Here is a 13728-nt window from a genome sequence, read left to right as displayed (position 1 = left end):
CACTGAATGTAAATGGACTAAATGCTCCAACCAAAAGACACAGGGTATCATAATGGATAAAACAATAAGACCCATCATTTGCTGTCTACAAGAGATTCATTTTAGACCTGAGGACACCTTCAGATTGAAAGTGAGGGGATGGAGAACTATCTATCATGCTACTGAAGTCAAAAGAAAGCTGGAGTAGCCATACTTATATCAGACAAACTAGACTTTAAATTAAAGGTTGTAACAAGAGATGAAGAAGGGCATTATATAATAATTACAGGGACTATCCATCAGGAAGAGCTAACAATTATAAATGTCTATGCACTGAATATGGGAGCCCCCAAATATATAAAACAATTAATCACAAACATAAGCACCCTCATTGATGAGAATGTGGTAATTGCGGGGGACTTTAATACTCCACTTACAACAATAGATAGATCATCTAGACACAGGATCAATAAAGAAACAAGAGCCCTGAATGATACATTGGATCAGATGGACTTCACAGATATATTTAGAACTCTGCATCTCAAAGCAACAGAATATACTTTCTTCTTGAGTGCACATGGAACATTCTCCAAGATGGATCACATACTGGGTCACAAAATAGCCCTTCATAAGTATAAAAGAATTGAGATCATACCATGCACACTTTCAGACCACAATGCTATGAAACTTGAAATCAACCACAGGAAAAAGTCTGGAAAACCTCCAAAAGCATGGAGGTTAAAGAACACCCTACTAAAGAATGAATGGGTCAACCAGACAATTAGAGAAGAAATTTTAAAATATATGGAAACAAAGGAAGATGAAAATACAACAATCCAAACACTTTGGGATGCAGCAAAGGCAGTCCTGAGAGGAAAATACATTGCAATCCAGGCCTATCTCAAGAAACAAGAAAAATCCCAAATACAAAACCTAACGGCACACCTAAAGGAAATAGAAGCAGAACAGCAAAGACACCCCAAACCCAGCAGAAGAAGAGAAATAATAAAGATCAGAGCAGAAATAAACAATATAGCAGCTAAAAAAACTGTAGAGCAGATCAATGAAACCAAGAGTTGGTTTTTTGAAAAAATAAACACAATTAATAAACCTCTATCCAGGCTTTTCAAAAAGAAAAGGGAGATGACCCAAACAGATAAAATCATGAATGAAAATGGAATTATTACAACCAATCCCTCAGAAATACAAGCAATTATCAGGGAATACTATGAAAAACTATATGCCCCAAACTGGACAACCTGGAAGAAATGGACAAATTCCTAAGCACCCACACACTTCCAAAACTCAAACAGGAAGACATAGAAAACTTGAACAGACCCATAACCAGCAAAGAAATTGAATCAGTTATCAAAAATCTCCCAACAAATAAGAGTCCAGGACCAGATGGCTTCCCTGGGGAATTCTACCAGACATTTAAAGCAGAGATAATACCTATCCTTCTCAAGCTGTTCCAAAAAATATAAAGGGAAGGAAAACTTCCAGACTCATTCTATGAAGCCACATTACTTTGATTCCTAAACCAGACAGAGACCCAGCAAAAAAAGAGAACTACAGGCCAATATCCCTGATGAATATGGATGCAAAAATTCTCAATAAGATACTAGCAAATCGAATTCAACAGCATATAAAAAAGAATTCTATACCATGATCAAGTGGGATTTGTTCCTGGGCTGCAGGGCTGGTTCAACATTTGCAAATCAATTAATGTGATGCATCACATTAATAAAGAAAAGATAAGAACCATATGATCCTGTCAATCGATGCAGAAAAAGCATTTGACAAAATTCAGCATGCTTTCTTAATAAAAACCCTCGAGAAAGTCGAGATAGAAGGAACATACTTAAACATCATAAAAGCCATTTATGAAAAGCCCACAGCTAATATCATCCTCAATGGGGAAAAACTGAGAGCTTTCCCCCTGAGATCAGGAACACGACAGGGATGCCCACTCTCACCGCTGTTGTTTCACATAGTGTTGGAAGTGCTAGCATCAGCAATCAGACAACAAAAGGACATCAAAGGCATCAAAATTGGCAAAGATGAAGTCAAGCTTTCACTTTTTGCAGAGGACATGATGTTATACATGAAAAACCCGATAGACTCTACCAAAAGTCTGCTAGAACTGATACATGAATTCAGCAAAGTCGCAGGATACAAAATCAATGTACAGAAATCTGTTGCATTCTTATACACTAACAATGAAGCAACAGAAAGACAAATAAAGAAACTGATCCCATTCACAATTGCACCGAGAAGCATAAAATACCTAGGAATAAACCTAACCAAAGATGTAAAAGATCTGTATGCTGAAAACTATAGAAAGCTTATGAAGGAAATTGAAGAAGATACAACGAAATGGCAAAACATGCCGTGCTCATGGATTGGAAGAATAAATATTGTTAAAATGTCAATACTACCCAAAGCTATCTACACATTCAATGCAATCCCAGTCAAAATTGCACCAGCATTCTTCTTGAAGCTAGAACAAGCAATCCTAAAATTTGTATGGAACCACAAAAGACCCCAAATAGCCAAAGTAATTTTGAAGAAGAAGACCAAAGCGGGAGGCATCACAATCCCAGACTTTAGCCTCTACTACAAAGCTGTCATCATCAAGACAGCATGGTATTGGCACAAAAACAGACACATAGACCAATGGAATAGAATAGAAACCCCAGAATTAGACCCACAAAAGTATGGCCAACTAATCTTTGACAAAGCAGGAAAGAATATCCAATGGAAAAAAGACAGTCTCTTTAACAAATGGTGCTGGGAGAACTGAACAGCAACATGCAGAAGGATGAAACTAGACCACTTTCTCACACCATTCACAAAAATAAACTCAAAATGGATAAAGGACCTGAATGTGAGACAGGAAATCATCAAAACCCTAGAGGAGAAAGCAGGAAAAGACCTCTCTGACCTCAGCCACAGCAATTTCTTACTTGACACATCTCCAAAGGCAAGGGAATTAAAAGCAAAAATGAACTATTAAGACCTCATACAGATAAAAAGCTTCTGCACTGCAAAGGAAACAATCAACAAAACTAAAAGGCAACCAACAGAATGGGAAAAGATATTTGCAAATGACATATCAGACAAAGGGCTGGTTTCCAAAATCTATAAAAAGCTCACCAAACTCCACACCCGAAAAACAAATAATCCAGTCAAGAAATGGGCAGAAATCATGAATAGACCCTTCTCTAAAGAAGACATCCAGATGGCCAACAGGCACATGAAAAGATGCTCAACGTCGCTCCTCACCAGGGAAATACAAATCAAAACCACACTCAGATACCACCTCATGCCAGTCAGAGTGGCTAAAATGAACAAATCAGGAGACTATAGATGCTGGCGAGGATGTGGAGAAATGGGAACCCTCTTGCACTGTTGGTGGGAATGCAAATTGATGCAGCCACTCTGGAAAACAGTGTGGAGGTTCCTCAGAAAATTAAAAATAGTCCTACCCTATGACCCAGCAATAGCACTGCTAGGAATTTACCCAAGGGATACAGGAGTGCTGATGTATAGGGGCACTTGTACCCCAATGTTTATAGCAGCACTCTCAACAATAGCCAAATTATGGAAAGAGCCTAAATGTCCATCAACTGATGAACGGATAAAGAAATTGTGGTTTATATACAAAATGGAATACTACATGGCAATGAGAAAGAATGAAATATGGCCTTTTGTAGCAACGTGGATGGAACTGGAGAGTGGTATGCTAAGTGAAATAAGTCATACAGAGACAGATACCATAAGTTTTCACTCTTATGTGGATCCTGAGAAACTTAACAGAAGACCATGGGGGAGGGGAAGGAAAATAAGCAAACAAACAAACAAACTGAGAACAAACTGAGGGTTGATGGGGGTGGGAGGGAAGTGAGGGTGGGTGATGGGTATTGAGGAGGGCACCTGTTGGGATGAGCACTGGGTGTTGTATGGAAACCAATTTGACAATAAATTTCATATTAAAAAAGGGGGGGGCACCTTTGGCTCAGTCGGTTAAGTATCCAACTTTAGATCAGGTCAGGATCTCACTGTTCTTGAGTTCGAGCCCCACATCGGCTCTGTGCTGACAGCTCAGAGCCTGGAGCCTTCTTTGGATTCTGTGTCTTCCTCTCTCTCTGCCTCTCCCCCACTCATACTCTGCCTCTCTCTCTCTTTCAAAAATAAATAAAACATTACAAAGAAAGAAAAAACCAAGTCTGAGAAACAGACCCTAGTTCTCTTCCTCAACAAAAAGGATCCTTTGGGACTACCTCTCCACATGCGCTTTTTCATTCTGAAGCAAGAGAATACTCCTTCATCTGGGAGCTATTCAACAGGGAAGATTAATTCCACTTCGGAGGTATTTCAAAAGGGCTTCACTTTTGGGGAGAGGCAAGATTTGAGATTTAGATACTGCTATTGGAAACCAAATTCATCAGGCCCAATAGAAAGTGGGGAGGATAAAAGTTGGGGCTTTAATTTATAAGACTAAGGGAATTTCATTTTTTGACTTTGATTTCTCTGCAAGACTGGCTGAGTGTGTGGGTCACAAGATCTGAATTCAGGCCAGCAATTGGAGTCTGTATTTTGGCCTCAGACCTAAGCTAAATTACAGCTTAGCATTGAAGTAGTATGATCTTGTCAATATTAATGGAATTGCACTTCAATTACCATTTGACCAATTTTTGGGGGGTGATATTCTTCATTAATCAGAATTGGGGTAGATATGGGGAAAGGAGCATCTAAAATCTCCAATAATACAGTTCATAAAGCTATATAGTGGTATGACATTTTTTGAAAAAAATCTGGCAATATTTATCAAATGCTTAAATGTATATACTCTTTCACTTAGCAATTTCATTTCTAGGAATTTATTTTAAAGATAGTGTATAGGTATGTAAAGATATAAGGGATGTTTATTAGTAATATTAAAAACTTGGGGCACCTGGATGGCTCAGTCAGTCAGGCGTCTGACTTTGACTCAGGTCATGATCTCACGGTTTGTGAGTTCGAGCCCTGCATCGGGCTCTGTGCTGACAGTTCAGAACCTAGAGCCTAGAGCTTCAGATTCTATGTCTCATTCTCTCTCTGTCCCTCCCCCACTTGTGCTCTGTCTTTCTCTGTCTCTCAAAAATAAGTGTAAAAAAATTTTTTTAATAATATTAAAAACTTGAGGGGGACATAGGTGGCTCAGTCAGTTGAGCGTCTGACTCGATATATCGGCTCAAGTCATTCCAGTGTCATGGGATCAAGCCCAAAGTCTGGCTCTGTGCTGAGCATGGAACCTGCTTTAGAGTCTCTCTTTCTTTCCCTCTGCCCCTCTACCTCCTTGAGCGGTCTCTCGCTCTCAAATTAAACAACAACAAAATAAAAATAAGCCTTAAAATAATTTAAATGTCCAGGGACAAGACAGGTTAAATATGGTTCCTCCATCTTATACAATCAATATTCTTCTGATAGCATTAAGAAGAAACAGACTCTGGGGCACCTGGGTGGCTCAACTGGTTAAGTGTCCGACTCTTGGTTTCAGCTCAGGTCATGATCTCAACAGTTTGTGGGTTTGAACCCCACATCGGGCTCCAAGCTGACAGCGCAGAGCTTCCTTGGGATTCTCTCTCTCTCTCCTTCTCTTTCTCCCTCTCTCTGCCCCTTTCCCCCTCTCTCAAAAAATAAGATAAATAAATAAATAAGTTTAAGAAAAAAAGGAAAAAGAAACAGACTCTGGGTGGTTTTGGGGGGGAAATTAGAATATACTAAAAATATCTTGTATTTCATGAAAAGGAAGGAAAAGTTTAAAAATTAATACTCAGGAGTTGCTGGAATCAGGGCAGTTTCAGAGAATGAGGCATCCTATTTACTTCATATAATTCTGTACTGCGTGTGTGTGTGTGTGTGTGTGTGTGTGTGTGTGTGTGAAACAAAGACACATTATGTTTATAATTTTTAAACTTTAGGAAAGAATTGTCATGTTTTGTTTTGTTTTATTTTGTTTTGTTTTCCAAAAGCTAGTATGAGTGACATATTTTTAAAGCAGCAGTTCAGATTCGTTTGGCCCAGTTTTTCCTATATGTATAAACCTTGAGTTAACTCTTTGAAATTTATCCTGGACATAGTATATTGTCTATTACTATTACTATTACTATTACTATTACTATTACTATTATCTATTACTATTACTATTACTATTATCTATTATCTATTACTGTATAGGATATTACCACAAAATTTGGTGGCTTAAAATAACAAACATTTCTTATTTACAGTTTCTGTGGGTCAAGAATCACAGAAGGGTCGGGGCACCTGGGTGGCTCAGTCGGTTGGGCAGCCGACTTTGGCTCAGGTCAAGATCTCGCGGTCCGTGAGTTCAAGCCCCGCGTCAGGCTCTGTGCTGACTGCTCAGAGCCTGGAGCCTGTTTCAGATTCTGTGTCTCCCTCTCTCTGACCCTCCCCCGTTCATGCTCTGTCTCTCTCTGTCTCAAAAATAAATAAACGTTAAAAAAAAAAAAAAAGAATCACAGAAGGGGCTTAGTTGGGTGTTTTTGACCTAGGGTGTGTCATCAGAGTGCAATTCAAGTATCATTTGGGGCTGCAGTCATTGCAGACTTATTGGGCTCCCAAGATGGTTCACTCACATGGCTGTTTAACAGGAAGCCTCAGTTTTCTTCTTTCTGTTGGCTGGGGGCCTCAGATCCTTACTACATGGACCCTGTATAGGGCTGCTTGAGTATCTTCACAGCATAGCAACTGTTCCTCACCCCACTCCCAGTAAGTGGTCCAAAGAGTGCTAGGCAAAAGCCATAATATCTTATTATACCCTATCCTCAGAATGGACATACTATCACCCCTGCAGTATACTACTGGTCACACAGACCATCCCTGTACACTGTGAGAGGAGACTCTACAAGGAAGTTGTTTATGGAAAATACCCTGTTTTCCTACTCTACTTCTGGTCATGAATTATGTGTTTTGTTGTGTTTTTTTCCCCACATACTGACCAATACTCCAACAAATCCATTGGGTGTCCTACAATTCAATTCAGTTCTGACACCATCTCTCTGGAGTTAGCAACAGATCCCATAAGTTAGGGGCTCAGTCCTACAAGACCATCTTCAAGACTTCAGATGTCAATCACAAGTCCCAAGTTGTCACTCATACTTCTGATGACTGAAACTATAAATTGGAGTTCTCATGACCCCATCCTCAGGTTTGATAATTTGCTAGAATAGGTCACAGAACAGGGAAATACCTATGCTTACCATTTTACTATGTAATAAAGGATACAGATGACAGTCATTCAAACATAGAAAGAAGTTTGAAAGGATCCCCATGCAGGAACTTCTGTCCCTCTGGAGTTTGGGTGTGCCATGCTCCCAGTATGTGGATGTGTTCACCAACTTGGAAGCTCCCTGAACCCTATAGTTCAGGAATTTTAATGGAAGCTTCATAATGTAGCTATGATTGATTATTAACTCCTCTTCTTGGGTAGGGTGTGGGGCTGAAAACCTTCTAATCATGACTCGTCTTTATGGTGACCAGCCCCCGTCCTGAAACCATCCAGGAGCAGACTAAATCAACTCATTAGAACAAAAAATGCTTCTACCACCCAGGAAATTCCAAGAGATTTAGGAGCTCTGTCAAGAATCAGTGTCAAAGATTAAATATTCAAACAAAAGATGCTTCTAGCACCCTTATCATTTAGAAAATTACAAAGGTTTTAAGAGCTCTGGCCAGGGGTTGGGGATAAAGACCAAAACATATGCTTCTTATTACATCACAATATCAGAGGAGTAAATACCAGGAAGCAGGGATCAGTGGAAGCCATCTTGGAGGCTGCCTACCAATATACCATTCTGATTGCTTCTGGGGAGGGGAAACTGATGGTTTGGGCCAGGGCAAGAAAGGAAGCTTTTCACTGTATATGCTTTTGTACTTAAAAATATTTTGAACCATGTTAAATATATTAAAATTTGTTAATGTTTATTTATTTATTTTTTAAAAAAATTTTTAACGTTTATTTATTTTTGAGACAGAGAGAGACAGAGCATGAATGGGGGAGGGTCAGAGAGAGGGAGACACAGAATCCAAAACAGGCTCCAGGCTCTGAGCTGTCAGCACAGAGCCCGACGCGGGGCTCGAACTCACAGACCGCGAGATCATGACCTGAGCCGAAGTCGGCTGCCCAACCGACTGAGCCACCCAGGTGCCCCTGTTTATTTATTTTTGAGAGAGAGACAGAGCATGAGTGGGAGAGAGGCAGAGAGAGAGAGAGGGAGACATAGAATTCAAAGTAGGCTCTAGGCTTTGAGCTGTCAGCATAGAGCCCAACGTAGGCTGAACTGTGAGATTGTGACCTGAGCTGAAGTCAGACACTTAACTAATTGAGCCATCCAGGCACCCCCCACCATATTGAATATATCAAGAACAACATTTCTCCTACCAGTTCCCTATGATTTAAAAGTAAAGTAAAAAAGATTCTCCTACCAGTTCCCCATGATTTATTTATGTGTTTGTTTATTTAAATCAGAACATATATTGTGTGACTAAATGCTGAAATCCTTAAGATGAACTGGATGCTGCAACAGCTGCCCCCTTGGGTTTAGGTGTTTTTTATGGGTTCAGGAATCCATGCCTGAATCTGCAGTATACAATTTTTAGGTGCCTCATTCGACCGGTCCCAGTGGTATTTGGTCTTTCAGCTTTGGCACTCCAGTTATACTTTCTCTTCTGCTTGGCAGGATAGCCACATTTACCACAGGTCAGCTTTTTTTTTTTTTTTTTAACATTTATTTATTTTTGAGAGAGAGTGTGAGTAGGGGAGGGGCAGAGAGAGGGGGACAAAAAATCTGAAGCCAGCTCTGTGCTGACAGCTGAGAGCTCAATGTGGGGCTTGAACCCATAAACCACAAGATCATGTTCTGAGCTGAAGTCAGACACTTAACCAAGTGAGTCACCTAGACGCCCACCACAGGTCAACTTCTGAAGGTGGTAGGCCTTGAAGCCCAGCGGTGGCACAACATGATGTACGTGACCCATAAGTGGGTCTTACTGTGATGTTTTCCAAATGATGACGCCCCCTTCGTCACCTTGTTTCTACAGCTGAGACCAAAGAGCCTCCATGATTTAGACTGGTGTTCTCAAATTTAACATGTGATAGAATCAGCAAAAGACTTGTTTTTGTTTTTTTGTTTTTTGTTTTAAGTTTATTTATTTTTTTTTGAGAGAGAGAGAGTGAGAGAGTGAGTGTGTGCATGTGTGCATGCAAGCAAGGGAGGGACAGAGAGAGAGGGAGAGAAAATCCCAAGCAGCCTCCACAGTATCAGTGCAGAGCCCAATATGGGGCTTGAAACCAAGAACCATGAGACCATGACCTGAGCTGAAATCAAGAGTCAGATGTTTAATGGACTGAACCACCCAGGCATGCCACCAAAAGACTTATTAAAACACAGATTGCTGGGTTCCAATGTCAGAATTTCTGATTCAATAGGTCAAGGGTAGGGATTGAAATTTTGTATTTCTAACAACTTTTAGAGTGATGCTGATACTGTTGCAGGATGGTCAAGAAAGAATTCTTGAGATGTTTTATGGTGCAACTTAGTAAGTTTATTTAAATATCAGGAGGGCAGGACTAGTGGGCAGAAAGAGCTACACTTTTGCTCTATGAAGCTGGTGGTTATATGCTTTGTGCTCAAGGGGGAGGGATTTGAGCAGGGAGTATTACATCATATATGTTTCTTTGAATTTCTATTCATAAAACTACTTTCACAAGATTTCTCTGGTGCTTATCATTCAGTTCGATATTAGCTATTGGTGAGATATATAGGCAGTCATGAGACCCTTTAAGAATGTAGCAATCAGCATGTATTTGATCCTTATCGAAACTATGCAGGCTATAGGTCAGCCTCCTGGGCTGAAGGTGAACGTTTTTCTGCTTCTAGTCCTTATCAATACTACTGGTCCAGGGAGCACATTTTGAGAAGCTCTGATTTAAACCCACTCTGTCCAATACAATAGCCACTAGCCACATGTGACTACTAAGCACTTCAAATGAGTCTAGTCCAAATCGAGGTGTGCTGTAAGTACACGCTGGATTTGAAAGACTTAGTACAAAAGAATGTAAAATATCTCCTTAGTAATTTTCTTCATTGATTCTATGTTGAAATGTTAATATTTTAGATATATTGGTTTAAAGAAAATATATTAAAAATTCCACGTTTCTTTTTACATGTTGGTTACCAGAAATTTTCAATTAACATATGTGGCTCATGTTACATTTCTGTTGGACAGTGCTGATTCAGACAGTTCTTTGTTCTCTCCTCCTCAATGCTCACCATTTCTGGTCCTGTAACACCAAGATTTTGCTAAGAGATTAAGTCTGGTAAACTTATTGTCTAAATTTTTAATAAATGATGACTTAGTAAATTTGCTCAGTTAAAGCCTGTTTCAACCTGTTGTCCACATGTAAAAGAGTAACTGATAGGAGGAAATTTTTTGACATCTTAACAGCCAGGTGGAGAAGATACCTTTGGTTAGTCAGACCTTCTCAACTCTTCTTGGCTCCCACTGAAGTCCAGCCACTTATGTGGTTTCAGCACAGGGAAGGACAGGACCCTCAGGCAAAAGAAGAATTCATTCCCTTTTTTCAGGCTTGACAGAAGTTTTTTCTCATAACATAAGCATGTTAAAAAAGAAAAACCAAATTAATGTTAAACTACAGAACAACTATTTTAAAGGATTTCAAGTTACCACTACATGAATGTCACATTATTTTTGTGAATGTCACATTCTTTCTTTATGTGGGTCAAAGGAATTTTTAAAAATATTTTTTATTTTAGGGGCACCTGGATGGCTCAGTCAGTTAAGTGACCTACTTTGGCTTAGGTCATGATCTCACAGTTCTTGAGTTCGAGCCCCACATCAGGCTCTCTGCTATTAGCAAAGAGCCTGCTTTGGATCCTCTGTTACCCTCCCCCCCCCCCCCGCCACTTCCCACTCACATTCATTTTCTCTCTCTCTTGGGGCCCCTGGGTGGCTCAGTTGGTTGAGCGACTGACTTCGGCTCAGGTCATGATCTTACAGTTTGTGAGTTTGAGCCCCACGTTGGGCTTTGTGCTGACAGTTCAGAGACAGCAGCCTGCTTCAGATTCTGTGCCTCCAGCTCTCTCTGCCCCTTTCCTGCTCACAGTTTGTCTCTCTCTGTCTCTGAATAACAAATAAACATTAAAAACATTTTAAAAAACATCTTCTCTCTCTCTCACTCTCAAAAATAAACACAAAAAACTTAAATTTATAAAACTTAAAGTTTAACTTTATTTATTTATTTATTTATTTATTTATTTATTTATTTATTTATTTATAGTAATCTCTACACCTTAGGTAGGGCTCAAACTCAAAACCCCAAGGTCAAGTATTGTGTCTTCTGACTGAGTGAGCCAGTGGCCCCTCAAAGGACTTTATTGAATCCATACACAAATAAACATTTTCTTTTTTTTTTTTAAATTTTTTTTTTAACGTTTATTTATTTTTGAGACAGAGAGAGACAGGGGAGGGGCAGAGAGAGAGGGAGACACAGAATCTGAAACAGGCTCCAGGCTCTGAGCTGTCAGCACAGAGCCGGACAGGGGGCTTGAACTCACGGACCGTGAGATCATGACCTGGGCTGAAGTCGGACCCATAACCGACCAAGCCACCCAGGCGCCCCACAAGTAAACATTTTCAAAACATTAAATTTAATCACTTGCTAGTTACTTTATCAAGTAGAAAAATTAGCTTTTTATTTCCATATATGAATAATAATTAACCAGCTAATTCAATCATCGTGAGTCTTTCCTTTTTTTTTTATTTTAGAGAAAGAGAGAGAGAGAGCATGTGAGCAGGAGAGAGGGGCAGAGGGAGAGATAATCCCAAGAGGGCTCCACACTCAGTGCGGAGCCCAACACAGGGCTCGATTCTACTATCCTGGGATCATGACCTGAGCCGATATCTAGAGTCAGACATTCAACTGACTGAGCCACCCAGGTGCCCCATAAGTCATTTTTTTTTTTTTAATATGGTACTCCAAACAGAATTACATAAAATATTTTATAATTAGTTTTTTCAAAGCTACACATTCATGTAATTTCAAGAGTCAAATAATTCTACAAGTTCTAATATATAAAATAGCGGTTCTTTCCATTTTCTCTTCTCAGATTGTTTTAGATTGGAAACAGTTTTTCCTTCAAGGTTATTCACAGAGTGTATACACTAAGTAACAGTTTCTCAATAACGATGTTTCCATTGAAAAGCTTAGTATGTTTGTTACTTATTTATCCTTTTTATGAAATATGTTCCCAAGAGGCAACCAATTTTCACCTTCTTAGGTAATTCTTTTGGAATTTACCTCCGGGTCTCTAAAATAACATGCATTGCTACTTCTTCTTCTTCTTCTTTTTTTTTTTTAAGCTTATTTATTTATTTTCAAGAGAGAAAGAGACAGTGTGGGGGGGGGGTAGGGGGAGAGAGAGAGAGGGAGCGAGAGAATCCCAAGTAGCCTCCACGCTGTCAGCACAGATCCTGATGTGGGGAACCAATGAGATTACGACCTGAGCTGAAACCAAGAGTCAGACGCTTAACCGACTGAGACACCTAGGTGCCCCTGCATTGCTGCTTCTTATTTTTCAAATTCAGGCATTATTTATTGTCTTCCTTTCACAGAAGATGAGGATTTAACTCTTTTGATGTTCTGTACCATGTCACATGTACTCTTCCCATTTCCTTATGCTTCTCATATATTGAAATAGAATTTCAAAAGAGCAACATACAGCATTTGCTTTATTATAACTATGTAAATGATGTTTTCACGCACTCATCATGATGAGCACTGAGTAATGTGTAGAATTGTTGAGTCACTATATTGTACTCCTGAAACTAATAGAACACTGCATGGTAAGTACACTAGAATTAAAATTTAAAACTTAATAAATAAAAAAATAAAACTAACTAAATAAATGCTATTCTTATTGAAGTTAGTATTATACTATGAGCACTTCTCCTTTCTTTCACATTTTATCTATTGTGATTATCTTGGTTTTTCATTTATTTTTTTTTTTAATGTTTATTTATTTTTGAAGGAGAGAGAGACAGAGTGTGAGTGGGGGAGGGGCAGAGAGAGAGGGAGACACAGAATCCAAAGCAGGCTCCAGGCTCTGAGCTGTCAGCACAGAGCCCGATGTGGGGCTCAAACTCATGAACCGCGAGATCATGACCTGAGCCGAAGTCGGACACTCAACTGACTGAGCCACCCAGGCGCCCCTTGGTTTTTCATTTATTAATGTAACCTCAAACTTCCTCTAGTTATAGAAATCTGCTTTTGATACATGCAAAAACATTGGTAATCTAGCAATAATATTTTATCAATTTAATCTACTTTTAGACATCTCTTCCAGAGCTTTCTGTATGGCTTCAGTCTATATTGGTTTCTCTGTAGACCTGTACCACTATTTTGCTGGTCTCTGCCTTTACCATCTTCCTAAGGGTTTTACTACTTTAGTTCTGTTTGATTGGACCTTCGATTTTGTGTCATATTTTCCCCCCTTCCTGGTTTACTCCTTGACTTTGGTGGAGTCCATTTCTTAGTTGTTTTTGAGAAAGGGTAAATGGTGAATACATTTTTTTTTGACATGTTCTATGCCTGAAAATATTTTTACTTTACTTCCACAACTGATAATTTGTCTGAGTACGGAATTTTAGGTTAGAAATAAT

General features: G+C 39.3%; 1 long non-coding RNA gene across 1 annotated transcript in view; it reads right to left on the bottom strand.

Annotated features, from left to right (window-relative positions):
* Positions 1–10872, bottom strand: part of LOC111557857 — a 41275-nt gene extending 30403 nt beyond the window's left edge. The window contains exon 1 of the long non-coding RNA XR_006589753.1: positions 10512–10872. This is a non-coding gene — a long non-coding RNA (uncharacterized LOC111557857). The remainder of the gene's footprint in view (positions 1–10511) is intronic.
* Positions 10873–13728: the final 2856 nt, after the last annotated feature.

Source organism: Felis catus, chromosome E1 (genome assembly GCF_018350175.1).
Source record: "Felis catus isolate Fca126 chromosome E1, F.catus_Fca126_mat1.0, whole genome shotgun sequence".
NCBI lineage: Eukaryota > Metazoa > Chordata > Mammalia > Carnivora > Felidae > Felis > Felis catus.
The sequence above is the reverse complement of the archived record's forward strand: the minus strand, read 5'-3'. Positions and strand labels throughout refer to the sequence as shown.